At 34.8% G+C, this 15,205-nt stretch overlaps 1 protein-coding gene across 3 annotated transcripts in view; it reads right to left on the reverse strand.

The window, feature by feature from the left end:
- The window catches only part of Golgin97 (Golgin 97), a 288,071-nt gene extending 275,853 nt beyond the window's left edge, over positions 1-12,218 (reverse strand). For all 3 annotated transcript variants that reach the window (XM_090415540.1, XM_090415539.1, XM_090415538.1), the window contains exon 1: positions 12,071-12,218. The gene's annotated coding sequence lies outside the window, so the exon portion shown is untranslated. The remainder of the gene's footprint in view (positions 1-12,070) is intronic.
- Between the last annotated feature and the right edge of the window lie 2,987 nt (positions 12,219-15,205).

Raw genomic sequence — 15,205 nt, forward strand, 5'->3', positions numbered from 1 at the left:
CACCAGGTTGATAGCTTTTAGCAAAATGGGCACTCATTAGCTGAACAACCTTTTCCATCTGTCACCCTCAACACCATCTGCATTCAGAACAGTTATTCTTTTATATTCATTCTTTCTTTTACTTGCAGCATATCAACAGAATTCTCGTAGGATGTCTTCAGCTTGCAGTCAGTTTCTTTTATTACTTAGACTTAGCTTCCCGTACAACAGTTGCGACTCTTCTGACCTGTTGCTTATAATTTTCATAACAGACATCATCCTTATGCACACTGTATTCCTTCCACATCATCCTTTTCTTGTGAATCCTTGCTTAATTAGATTACACATCCATTTGATTCCTACTCTATTTATTCTTCGTGCTCTTCGGACACATTCTGATATAGCATCATTTAAGTATTGTTTAAATGCTTCCCATGCACTGTCGATATTCTTCCATTCAGCAACCAATCCTATTTGTAGTTTAGCATGTAACCTTTTTTGAATGAAACATTCATGAACTTAGTCACTTCCCAAGTGAGTACTGCATGATCAGTGTCACCAATCGGAGGCAGAATAGTTGTCTTTAACTGAAACACCCTCTGACACTATAATCACATCTAAAACTATTTGATCTCAAGTTCCTTCTGTGATATGCTGCTTGAGGAAGTATCACAACAGCTCAATAGATTCAGTTTCATTCTTCTCATGAGATTTTACTGTTACGAAATCAATATTTGGATAATTAAAGTCTCCCATTAAGATTATTCTTTTCGCACCCATCATCTCTATTAGATAGTATTTCTTCATCACTAGCGCCCAATCCACCAGATCTGTAACAACACCCCCACTATGTAATCTTATTAGATTCCACCTCACTCTCAGATGGCTTCAAATTCACTGCCACATGACATATTGTTACTAGTATTACAATCATAGTTCTCAACTCTAACTGGATTCAAAGTCATCTGATATCATTAGTAGCATTCCCCTTCCTCTCCTATCCTGTCTATCCTTCCTAAAAATACTGTACCCTTTACACTCAATACCAGTTAGTATTGAATCTGATAGCCAGGTCTCACTAATGCCTACAATCCGAGGTCCCAAAATATTGAACAACACAACAAACTCTACTCCTTTGTTTCTGATACTCCTAGCATTTGTATATAGACATATAAGCTACATAAATGTTCTTTTGTATGCTCTTTTGTCTGCAGTCCACATGACACAGTTGGACAACTTGCAGATCTCTATTCTTCTCTTATACATACCTTATGTAAGCCTTATACATGTAGACATCGTTGCATATATTTGATAGGTCCAAAACAAATGAACACAAAGTCAAAATCATTCTCTCCTCATAATCATTTCCATTATAATGCCCATTCCTGTCATTAGCACAATTATACAACACTGTTGCTCTTACACTCATGTTCTCAACATTCCTCCCATTATAATTTAATTTCCCTGACTTTGTGTTAGGTCTAGTATAATCAGAGCTCCCTTCATCCCTAATGGTTATAAGGCAAAAACTGTTGATAAAATAAAATATTTATGGCTGTCATTTTAATCATCCTTGAGAAGAAGTTTCTAGAATTTGTCTTTCATATATTAAAGAACTATCAGAAAAAATATCAAGACTTCTTCTGATTGACCTACAAGTCTCTTTTCATCCAGATCTTAAATTTAATATCTTTTTTTTTTTCTCCTCTCTCCAAGAGACAAATTCCCTTCTCTTTCTTAGTAGGGAGTTTATAGAATTCCTTGTTCCTGCAACCAATGTTATTATGGCAGACTGATCATTCTATACAAATTTGTGTCGAAGAACATCAAATATATATTTCACTTAAAGAGCCTGATAAATCTGGTTTAGCAAGCCATGTCTGGTTTGAAAACATAAAATTCAGTGGAATGATACTAAAGTTCTACACAAAAGTTATTTTCTTCTGGAAAGAAAGTGCAAAGCACTCATTCACAATCCTAATCTTAACAAAAATAATTGCTTTAAACTTTCTCAATTTTGGGAAGTTATCTTAACTAATACTCATCATTCATATATTTCATAAAATACTGTTTGATTATTCTTTTTCTAGTGTGAGAGAAAAAGAATCATCAAATGGTATTTCCTTTCTTGATATACATATCCAACATAAGCAAGCTGGATCCATTTCCACTTCTGTCTACCAAAACCAACTTTTCAGGTCGTTATATCCACAATACATCAGCTCACAATCCATCTCAAAAATGTGGTATCTTTAGTATCAAGAGCAAGATCTGTTCTTTGGAAGAATCTCTATAACAGGAATTTGAAACTGTCAAAGAAACAGCCTTACTAAATGGATATAATCCAATAATAACCCCAAAAATTTTTGCCACACATTCAGAGATGCCTTTAATATATGGTATAGGAGTCCTGTGGGCTTCTTGTCTGGGTTAATTTATAGGAGAGTGGTTGATTATTTTTGGGGTTATTATTGGATTATATCCATTTAGTAAGGTTGTTTCTTTGACAGTTTCAAATTCCTGTTATAGAGATTCTTCCGAAGAACAAATCTTACTCTTGAAACTAAAGATTTTATGAGTTAAAATGCTAACCACAGGATCCAATGGAATAATGCTAAGCTGTTACACAGATCTATGTATAAACATGAATGCTTATATAAAGAAAGTGCTGAAGCCATACTTCTGAATCAAAAGGACTGTTTCAGTATTCCAAAAATTTGGGAAATGTTATCCTCAATTGTATTAAATAAATTTAGCTGTTATATTTTAATTAGTTTTAATTTCAGCCCATTAGTTTTAAGCCATAAACATGCACACTACTGTTGTTTAATTCCTATTGTTGCTCGATGATTGTACTTATGACATAATTGTTCAAAATTTCATCTTATGATACATAAGACAAAATATTGACATAATAAAAAAGTTATTTACTGTGGCATACTGTTACTTTATAGTTATATAAATATTTAACTTTGTCATTTCATTTCCAGAAATCTACAAGGTCCTAACAGTCACAGGAAGAAGTGTCAATACAATGTATTTTTTCCACCTTGCATTCTGAAATAATTGTAATTTTTAAAAAACTGACAATTATTTCAGAATGCAAGTCCTTCCAATAGGAAGAACAGGAAGTGTTAATTATAATTGATGTATGAGATGTATGATATTATTATTGATGTGAGAGAGGAGAAAGTATTTATAGGAAATGTCACATAAATGTGAATTCACAAAAGTCGGTACATTTAATCTGAGGAATTCAGAGGAAAGCAAGTATTGCTGCCAAACCTGTTACCATTCTTCTACTTTTATTAAACTGACAATCCCAGGAAAATGCAAAAATGAAATGCCCAGATGGGTGCAAAACCCAAAACATTATGTTTAAGGAAGGCAGAACAAAGCATTACTTGCATCTGTGCAAACTTTCATTGCCAGTATTCCGTATTAAATGAATAATATAACTAAAGGACATTTCTTGCAAATCTGGATTTGATTATTTTACTATTAGTTCCTGAATTCAAAAATGTTTTATTTCATTTTATAGACAGGCAGTTCTCAACTGATCAGGTTTTAATTCACTGCTTCAGGCCTGATTTTACATTACTGATGATTTAATGAATGGTTACCATATCTCTAGTCTTATTTACTTGCTATTTCTACTCCTTATTTTAAATTTTGTATGAGTAAGAAATAAACAGGTTATTCATTCAATTCCCATTAAGCAAAAACTAACTTTCTATTTTTATTTAATATTTCTTCAATTTCAAGAAATAATTTAAGGTGTCAAAGACAAGTTACTATAACTTGAGCAGAAGGATAAGGAACTTATTCAGATTAGCAAAGTCAGATGCCCACATATACAAAATATAGTAAATAATAAAGCTTTTTTTTTTTTTTAATGTGGCTGACACCAACAAAAGGCTTCTATAAATCTATATTCATTCATAATGCAGGTGGATTGCAAATTTGTTTTTTTTTTAAAATCCATTTTATATTTTTTTTTCATCATTTATTTTTTACAGAGTCTGAAAACCATAGTTGCAGTTTTAATTACAACTGATGTGCAGGTATTTCTCTTTGCCAACAAGTTTTATATGTTAGGTTCTAAATGCATGATTTCTTTCCAAGATTCCTTCATTTAGGATCTAACACCATGTTCTAGAGACCAAACATGGAACTTTTTCAAATCACTTCAGGTCTCCAATAATTGGGACAGTGTCTCATATCAGGCAACAAAATTCATCTCCCATCTGAAGACAATCATAAACATCCATGCCAAGAGTGGGATTCAAGCTTTTTGTGGGATTCACAGCCTTTTGGTTGGATAGCAGATATGCTAAACTATGCCAACCAGTCTGGCAATAAGTAATAATGTATTGTTCTCAAACAAACAATGTAAATACATATTAAACATTCAGATGTTTTCTTCAATTAACAAGGTGCATTAATTAACATTTTTCTGAAACAAAAATACCTAATTAGGAGATACTGTTGCTAATACAGTTCCTCTACAATGAGTTAACTTCACAGAGATCACATCTTGGCAATTGTTTGAAATTTATCTTTTGTTACTGGCATTAATTATTATTATTATTAGACCTCCAGAGAATCAAAGACTCAACAAGGAAGGCCATACGTCACCCATACCAGCTGTCATGCCTTCTCTTAAACTCATTCACACTAGATGCATTCACTACTTCAACAGGCAAGCTGTTCCACTCATTTGTAGTTCTATGAGAGAAAAATCTAGCTTTTTCCCTTTTCTTAACTGAACAGAACCTTAACTTCCATAGATGCTCTGCTGTCTCTCCCCACCTTCCATATAATGAAAATTTTATCACCCAATATCCTTGTAATCTACATTCCATAATCCAGATATCATTTTTGTAACTTTTCCTTGGCAGCCTTTTCCACAGCTTCTTTATCCCACTGGAACCCAGGAGACCAAATCTGAACACAGTAGTCCAGGTGCAGTTGTAGGAATGCCTTGTAAAGAGGAAAAATGACTTCCGTATCTTCATGCGTTAATGTTTGTTTCAACATTGCAATTATTCTGAGTTGTATTTGCAACTTTTGTTATGTGATCTTTAAACTTCTATCCACCATAACTCCAAGATCTCTAGCATCATCAGTTACTCCAAGCATAATCCAACTAATATATACTGACAATACTGGCAGCCATTCCCACTACACTGTTATCTGTCACTCTTCTCAATAACCTCCTGATATTCATCCTCACATGCTCCTTGTGTCCACTTAGATCATTTGTCCCCACAATCACTACCAACTTTCTTGTTCATTTCTTCCTCATGTCCAGTGCCTGAATTATCCTATTCATTCTCCCTCCTGGATAGCAGACCCTAAAGACTCTCTCTTATTAAATACTCCTCTAAATATGGACTCTCCATATACTGCTATCCTGGAATTACTCATCACCTCTTTTTCTTTCATTCTATTCTCTTGCACACCTTCATTAGTTTCCACCAAACATCTAACTTCACTCTGCATATTCCTCAAATTATAGGCCAATCTGTATATCTAGAGTTGTGGTGAAGGTACTGGAGAGATTGGTGACAAGTAGGATACAGAAATGGATCGATAGTATTCTTTGTGGTTATCAGCATGGGTTTGTTAAAGAGAGATCATGTTTTGCTAACTTACTTATGCATTATAACACAGTGACAAATACCTTGGACAAGGGAGATGCATATACAGTGATGTACTTGGATTGTGAAAAAGCTTTTGATAGACAGTCACATGACAAACTGTTAAATAAATTGATACAGATGGGGCTGGATAGCAGACTTCTGAGTTGTATCAGTGACTGACTGTCAGATAGGTATCAGAAAGTTGTATATAAGGATGCAGTATCCCAAGAGAGAAAGGTCACTAGTGGTTTACCACAGGGGTCAGTTTTGGAATCGATGTTGTTCAATTTGTAAGTTAATAATATTGGGATGGGTTTAACTAGTGATATGCAGCTGTTTGCAGATGATGCAAAATTGGGGAAAGCAATGCAGAGAGAGGCAGATGCTATGGTTTTGCAGGAGGACTTGAATAGATTGCATGAATGGGCAGGTAAGTGCAACTGTCAGTTCAATGATGCAAAGTGTAAGGTTTTGAGATTTGGTAAGCAATGATGGGATGCAAAGTACACACTTGGTGGGGAAACTTTAAAGGAAGTAGAGGAGATGCGAGATCTAGGAGTGATGGTGGACAAGGACCTGAAATTCAGAGGCCACATTGCACAAGTTGTGAAGATGTCACATCAGATAATGGCAATGATGTGGAGGACCCTGACATGCAGAAATAGAGGTTATGATGACTGTGACCAAATCTGTGCACAATAATCCATATGAGGCCTTGATCAGGTTTGGTTTTCATGGTAACGAGGATAAGTTGGAAAGGGTCCAGAGAAGATTCACAAAGGTAGTCAGTGATCTTTGAAATATGAGTACAAGAACAGATTGAGAGAATGTAAGTTGCAAAGCCTTGTGAACAGGAGGAAGAGGTGAGATGATATGATTGAGACATATAAGCTAGTCAGGAGTTGTTATCAGGTTGATATGGAAGAGATTTTTCATAGAATGGGATAGGAGGAGGGTAGAACAAAAAGGCATCGCTGGAAACTGTATAAGGAAAATGTGAGCAGAGGAGTAGGTTCTTTAAATGGAGAGTCACTGGTGAGTTGAATTCATTGCCTAAATGTGTTGTGATGGAGACATACTGAATCAGTTTAAGGCATGGTTGGATGGGCATTGTGTGCATCCCACGATGAGTCTCTGACTCCATGGAGGTTGGATGATGATGATAATAATATGTTGGATATGATATTACACCAAAGTGCATAACTCCACACTCACTAACACTGAATTGAAGCCATTATCATTCGCCCACACTTCCAGCTTATTGAAATCATTGTGAATGTGCTGTATATCAGTAGCATCTCTGATTGCTTGCCTATCTTTGTATCATCAGCAAACAACTGAACTTCTTCTATCAGCCCCTTTCCAATATCACTAATATACAGATTAAACAACAATAGTCCAAAGACTAATCCTTAGAGCACACACCACTGGTCATGTCTCTGATAACCACTTTCTGATACCTGTCCATTAGCCACTCACTTATCCAAGCTTATATTAGTTTATATTCCAACTAGGGGAGCTATGTCCCCCCCCCCCCCCCCGTGTTCCAGACTGGTAGGCCAGTTCTCCTTGAATTCTGATGCCTCGAAAGGGGTCCCCCCCCCCCCCGATGCCTATGCTGTTCTTGCAGAATGATTTGAAGAGTGTTCATGTCTCTACTCCATATAATAATGTAGACCATATGTAGCTTTTGGAGATTCTTAGTCTTGTTTTCAGATTTAATTCTTTAGATGTTAGTAGATTTTTCATCCTGTTGAAAGCTGACCTTGCAATTTCAATCCTTTTTCTAATTTCATCTTCTGTCCTGCCATTCTCTGTGATCAAGTGTCCGAGGTATATGTATTTTTGCACCTGTTCTAATTTATTTCCTTTATATTGCTGCATATTTTTGATATTTTCTTTTCTCTTGAAATTATCATGATTTTTGTCTTTTTAAAGTTGAAACTGAGGCCATACTGTTCGCTATACTTGAGGGTTTCACCTATAAGAGTTTTGAGGTCATATTTGTTTTATGGTGTGCATAGCAAAATCAAAAACAGAGTTACAAAATATGATTGTAATACTAATAAAAAAAAGCAAGAATTATGGTTTAGTATTAAATACATCTAAAACCAAGTATATGGTTATAAGCAACAAAACAGTAACAAAACACAAATTTAAGAGTATCATTGTAAAGGCATATAATTATTTAAGAGTAATGATTACAGAAGATGGAACAACACTTACAGAAATAAAATCAAGAAGACCTAAGGCAAAAGAAGCATTTTGAAATAATAAAAGCTCAGAAAAGATCAACTAAAAAATAAGAAGACAGATTACAAATGGTCCAATGAGTCTTGGAGAAAAGAATGCTCCACATAACAAAAAAAAAAAGGACAGAATTAGAAATAATAGAATTCAGACAGATGAATACAGTAGATGATATTGTAAATTATTGTAATTATACAGCCTATTTAAAAATCGTTAATTTCTTTGGTTATGTTTGAAGGTGAGTTAGCTGATCTAATACATAGGCAGCAGGACTGTTTTTCTCCATGAAACTCAGGTTTTATGGAGAAAAACAGCCCTGCTGCCTATGTATGAGATCAGCTAACTCACCTTCAAACATAACCAAAGAAATTAACGATTTTTAAATAGGCTGTATAATTACAATAATTTACAATATCATCTACTGTATTCATCTGTCTGAATTCTATTATTTCTAATTCTGTCCTTTTTTTGTTATGTGGAGCATTCTTTTCTCCAAGACTCATTGGACCATTTGTAATCTGTCTTCTTATTTTTTAGTTGATCTTTTCTGAGCTTTTATTATTTCAAAATGCTTCTTTTGCCTTAGGTCTTCTTGATTTTATTTCTGTAAGTGTTGTTCCATCTTCTGTAATCATTACTCTTAAATCAGCCTTCAGAGCACATGCAATTTACAGACACACACACAATAGTGTTGTTGGTGATGATAGGCGATAGATGCCATTGATGGTAGTAGTGTCGTAGTAAGAGAATTAAGTAGTAGTAGTAGTAGTAAAGAGGGTGAGACGTATTCACAACAGCAGTTGTCCTTAAACCATTTTCTCCAATCAATGTCATCCTACTATAATTATTCTTATTTTTGCTGGCTACATATTAAAAGCAGCAGTTAGTTATTGCAGTAGTTTGCTCCTCAAAAATAGGAAAATCACTGGGAAGCAATGGTGTCACAGTGGAACTGATACACGAAGGAGGTGACATCATCATAGACGCCTTGCTAAATTTATTCCAGGGCATATGAAACACAGAGACTTGGCTTTCTGATTGGCAGACTTCTATCTTGTACCTACTCCTAAAAAGGGAAACAGCAATGAATGTAGCAACTATAGAACAATAAGCCTTATTAGTCATCCAAGCAAAATCCTGTTAAAAATACTATTGTCAAGAATCGAAAAGAAAATAGAAAGCAGACTATCAGATGAATAAGCAGGTTTCCGGAAGTCCAGAAGTACAATTGACCATATTTTTACAATACACATACTAGGCGAAAAATACATAGAACATAACAAAATAATCTGTCACAACTTTTTAGACCATCAAAAAGCTTTTGACTCAATATGGCAAGAGGCATTATGGAAAATTTTAGAACATTATGGAATTGACACCAAAATCATTAGGATTATTAAATCTCTTTATTCCTCATCTGATATGAGAATTGAAATTAAAAATTACAGCAGTGAACCATTCCCAGCAGAACAGGGAGCAACACAGGGCTGCATCTTGTCCCTCTGTTCTCTCTAATTGTTTTCTGGAATATGTCATAGATGAAGCTCTTTATGAATATGACACTGGAATAGTAGTTGGCAGACTAAGAATAAATAACTTACGTTTTGTTGACGATATCGATCTTCTGGCAGAAAGTGAAGAAGAATTAGAAGAGATAGCCAGCCGTGTTTTCGGAACATTAAAAAAATATGGATTATACATAAATCTACAAAAAACAAAAACAATGATAACCTCAAAATCAGACATTGAATTCTTAAAGATACAAATTGGCAATAAGCAAACTGGGAATGTAAAGAAGTTCACTTATCTAGGTTGAGTCAAGATGGTCGTTCAAAAACCGACATTAAATACCAAATTGCTAAGGCAACCGTGGCCCTACAGAAGCTAAAACCATTGTGGGGAGATAACAGAATAGCAATCACAACCAGACTAAAACTAATTGACACCTTGGTGAATTCTGTCCTCTTGTATGGTTGTGAGGCCTGGACTTTATTGAAGGAAGATGAGAGGAGACATCTGTCTTTCGAAATGAAAACTTACAGAAGACTTTTGAGAATTCCCTACACTGCTCATGAAACCAATGAAAATGTCTGAAAACTGATTGATTCAATAGGTGGGAGAAAAAGGGAAAATATTCTGACAGTCATCAGAAGAAGACAGATGAAATGGTTCGGACATGTGGAGAGGGCTAATGGCATTCCAAAGCAAGCACTAGAAGGAATCATTCCACGATCAAGGGTTAGGGACCGAACTCGATTAAAATGGACTGATAACATCAAAAAATGGACAAATTCCTCCCTTTCTCAACTGACATCAAGAACAAGAGACCAAGATGACTGGAGGAGGCTAGCAAAGAGTATCGCCTACCAGCCATGAATGACCCAACAGTTCATTTAGGACTATGGGAGAAGAAGAAAGACATATTAAAAGAACTTCCAAAAGAAGAATATTAATTGCTTGTTAAAAAAGGGGAGGGGGGAAAAACTATTGGAAACCAATGCTAAACCCTATATCTTACATCTTTTTGGACTTTGTTTTCAACGATAAAATAACAGATTAAAAATAGTTACCTACTGGTACCTCACCTGTTCATGTAATATTAAGCTCCCAAAACCATTAAAAGAAAAGAAAATGGATTTTCTTTTAAAACTGATAAAAGAAATATTTCACAGTTAACAGGGGGATTTTTTGTATCATATAAAATCCCCAGAATTTGCTTATGTCATTTCTTTTTATCAATCCACTAGGACAATGTAATGGGTGTATAAATTGGCAATTAATGAAAGAGACTAACCTGTATCATTCCATCCCATGCAAAAAACACATTTAACTGTACAGTGAGATTCAAAAATCCTGAAGAATGATTTACAGCCTAAACTGGATAAAAACTATGCAATTTGAGCTGAAAAACATAAAGATTACAAACCACGTGTTATATTGATAGGATTCCACTCAACAAATTAATGGGGATTTGAGAGTGATGAAGGACAGAACATTGAAGTTCATGACATAAGATAGCAAAAAGAGCACAAAGAACCTTTGGATGTTGGAGGAAAAAAGAAAATAATTGACATGTAGGAATAAGGAGTGTATTGTCCTTTTGTCTTTCTTTATAAAGCTTCAACATGACATTCAGACTACAATGCTCAGTTGGCAATGTGATTTTGTTTGGATGAAGCAATGGACAGCATTCAGAGATGGGTAATCAACATGTGTGACTCCCTCTAATTACTGACTGGTCATTTGTAGGTTGCAAAAATTTAGCTGATAGGCAGTAATTAAAAAATGTAGCTCCTTGGTACTGGTTTGTCAATTTATCTCTTAGATTTTAAAATATAAATGAATAAAAAAAAATAATAAAATCATAATAAAATCCTCCCTTCCTCCAAATCACTAGTTATAATGCTTAGAAATCAACCTTGGGATATGTGATGCTTCAGTTTGAGGGAAGATTTCAAAACTTTGATTTCTGATCATCATTTACTAGAAGATCAGCTTTAACATGAGTAAATAAAAATAAAATGAATTTTTCACTCAGATTCAATAAAATTATCTTTCACAAGTTATTTCTAACTGTTTGTGAATGGCACTTTATGAAACGATTTAAAACTATCAGTGATCAGTTCTTATAATAGTAGATACTCTAATTTTGTGTTAGCTATGTATAAGTATCAGATGGTTATCTATATGAATACCATGAATTACACAACTGCCTGATTTCTTTTAAGGTTACCACCGCATGGAAAGGTATCAGCTGTTATAATAATACTATCGTACATAATCTTTACATATGTATAAACAAACTAAAATAGTCACTGGTATGTATGATTGAAGATAAAACTGAAATCAATAGCAAGTTCATTAATATCGGACCGCGGAAACGTCTAATTTACAGCTTAGAGTTCATAAAAATTCATCAATTTCTTAAATTTCCTACTAAAATAAAATTCGTGCCATTTTTACTATAATCGTTATTTTTTTTTTTAATTCAATAAAGTAAATCATCATCCAATTGTACCCCCGCACCTTAATCCCTGCAGTTTTAAGAAAGTAATATCTCATAGAAAAAATTCACATATCTAGGGAGCACAAATCACTAAAACTGTAATTTTTAAAAATAAAAAAAAAAACCTAACACATTGCATATATAATCTACCTTAATAACACATGTCAAGTTACATTTTTCGTAAACTTACCGCTCGAAACCATGAAGTTAGCCACTACTCTTAGAAGTCGAAGATCAAAGAGAAAACCCATTACTAATTAAACCAGTGACCCCATCGTCAACGAAGGTGATGTACACTACATATCTCTTACACAAATAAACAAAAAAAAAACATAAAAAGCTGGATAAATTTAGTCACACCCTGTAATACTTCATTGGTTTCATATAAAACACCGTATCACCACCACGTCACGACCATACTTGCTGGTATTACTCATGAGTGACGGTAACACACAGATATTCGAAAATGAAGGAATAAAAAAAAATCCTGGTTAATGCTTTAACTTAAAAACTGATAGTTTTTTTTTCACATATAAAGAACGGAAATACAAGAAAGCGATTTTATTTATTTTTATTCTACAACTACTAGATACAACAGACGCTTCCACTTAGTTTAATACAGACGATATTAAGTATTGTGTTGTGCAGAAAATAAGTAATAGGGCGCCACTTTGACATATTTTATCATGACGTTCAGTTCTTGTCTTATTATTATTATTATTATTATTATTATTATTATTATATAACTCTTAAAAAGTTATTGAGAGGTTTATATACAATATACATTACCTTGATGGACCCGTGTTTCACTCAGGATTTCTCCATGAGTGCAGGTCACAAAGATGCCTCCAACGATCTCGATCTTGAGCCTCTCTCTTCCATGTTATACCCATAGATCTTGTAGGTGGTCTTCCTGGTTTTCTCTTTATTCTTCATTGCCAGTTGAGTATTCTATATGTCCATCTGTTATCCCTGAGTCTGGCTATGTGATCTGCCCATCTCATCTTGCTTTCATATACTGCGGTTACCACACCTTTTATGCCTGATCTCTTTCTTAGTTCTGCGTTTCTAACATGTTCCATTCTGCTGATGTTATAAATCCTGCGTTCTATTGCACGCTGAGTTATTCTGAGAGTCTCTTCTTTTCTTGTCGTGTTCCATATTTCTGATCCATATGTGAGTGATGGTAGAATATCACTATTAAATAGTTTTGCCTTCGGAGAGATGTCAAGATTTGGATCAGTAAGTGTTTCTTTTAGTCTGTTGAATGACAGCCATGCAGCTTTCTTTTAACATACATTATATTTTATTATTATTATCATAATTTATTATGCCAGTATTGTAATTAATTATTTCATCATTATAATTAACCATTCCATTATTATAATTTATTTTTAAATAAATTATAGTAATAGAATAATGGAATTATTCATTGTAGTATTGATAAACATTCTGATAAAAAAAAGTAGGTCATTATCGTTCATTCTTTCGGGTAGGCACAATACCAAACGTTTACTGTCTAAATTCAATATTCAGTGAACACACACACACACACACACACACACACACACACACACACACACACACACACACACACACACACACACACACACACACACACACACACACACACACACACACACACACACACACACACACACACACACACACACACATACACACACACACACACACACACACACACACACACACACACACACACACACACACACACACACACACACACACACACACACACACACACACACACACACACACACACACACACACACACACACACACACACGAGGAAGCAATATAGTACACCACTACTTTAGGTCTTTTCTAATATTCTCAATCTTTTCTTAACAAGTTTCCTTCCAGATATGCAATGGAGATCACCTGTCCTCTCAGTATCTCAAATCGCAATCTTGCGCAAGTTTCCTCTCTTATAGAATGTCCTTGCATCAGCCACTTCCAACTTCGTGTCCATTGGCACCACCAAGATGTCAAGTGAAATGACCTCTGAAATTTCTACTTTTCCTTTCCATGGTCAGACGACCGCTTCCACTCTTCAGATTTAAATACCTACTCTGAACGAGTGATGTAAAGGCGTTCATTCCCCATTTAATTCAAAATTCCTGCACACTGACCAAGCCATTTAATAACAATGTGACAAAGAAGTTGGAAAAAGCAAATAGCATGCTGAATGGTTAATAATCGTTGATATTCCCCTGCTGTTTGTGTTAAAACACAATATAGAATATCAGTAGCTTCTATTATTTATAGGTATTTATAGTAATCGTTTTTTGAAATATTTCTCCTAGTCAAAACTGGCGTGATCAACTTTCCTCATTTACTAAATAAAATAACGCATTTATCCAAACTAAATTTTATTTTGTTGTCCTAACTAAAAAAGCAGAATGGTGTTCAATAATGACCCTATTTATTAAGCCAATATTCCATATAATTTCAAAGCATATAAGAATTTTTTTTTATACCATTAAAATAATAAGTTTCCTGGCGACTGCAAGATGCTATAGTTGAAATATCGTTGTGCCAAGAAACATTGGAGGTGCAGGTGGGTCCAAGAAGAGAAATCTGGTTGGATTGGCTATCTCAGTATTACTGAAAGGGTGGGGAGGGATGCGAGCTCTTTCTTGTGAGAGATCAGAGAAGGAGTTTTGGTGCAATTGAAGTCTACAAGGTTGTCCTTATGCCATTGAAATATAGTTAGAAGATCAAAGTTCAGGCCACTGAACATGGTAGATCGTGTGGATTCTAATACTTGAGTAATACAAGGTTTGTCATATGAAAAGGAGGAATGGAGTTTACTATCATTGGCAAAGCTACAGACAGGATTTGAAATCTGTCAGAACAGGTCATTTATATACAAGAGGAAGAGAGAGGGTGAAAGAACAGAACTATTGGATACTCCTGAATTGGTGGAAATATCCCAGGAGAGGAAACTGTCCACCATGACATGTAGACAATGCCAGTGAGAAAGTTGGTGATCCACTTGCAGAGTGTGGAATGCAGACTATAGCATGGCAGTTTGTTAAGTAAACCTCATGTCAAATCCGATCAAATACCTTTGAAATGTAGAGGTCAACCACGTCAGTTTCTCCCAATTTTTCCATGACTTCAGTCCAGAGGTGGGTAATAGAAGAAGATTACTGTTGATCGTAGTGGGTAATACAAGAAGATTACTGTAGAAGGTCTCTAGGCGGTTCAAGAGTTTGTTTTTGATTACCTTCTCAATGATTTTCGAGATAACAGAAGTGAGAGAAAGTGGGAGGTAGTTCATTAGTTAACTTTCATCACT

The sequence above is a fragment of the Typopeltis vanoorti genome, chromosome 3, assembly GCF_054136105.1.
Source record: "Typopeltis vanoorti isolate ZY-2024b chromosome 3, IOZ_Tvanoo_1.0, whole genome shotgun sequence".
NCBI lineage: Eukaryota > Metazoa > Arthropoda > Arachnida > Uropygi > Thelyphonidae > Typopeltis > Typopeltis vanoorti.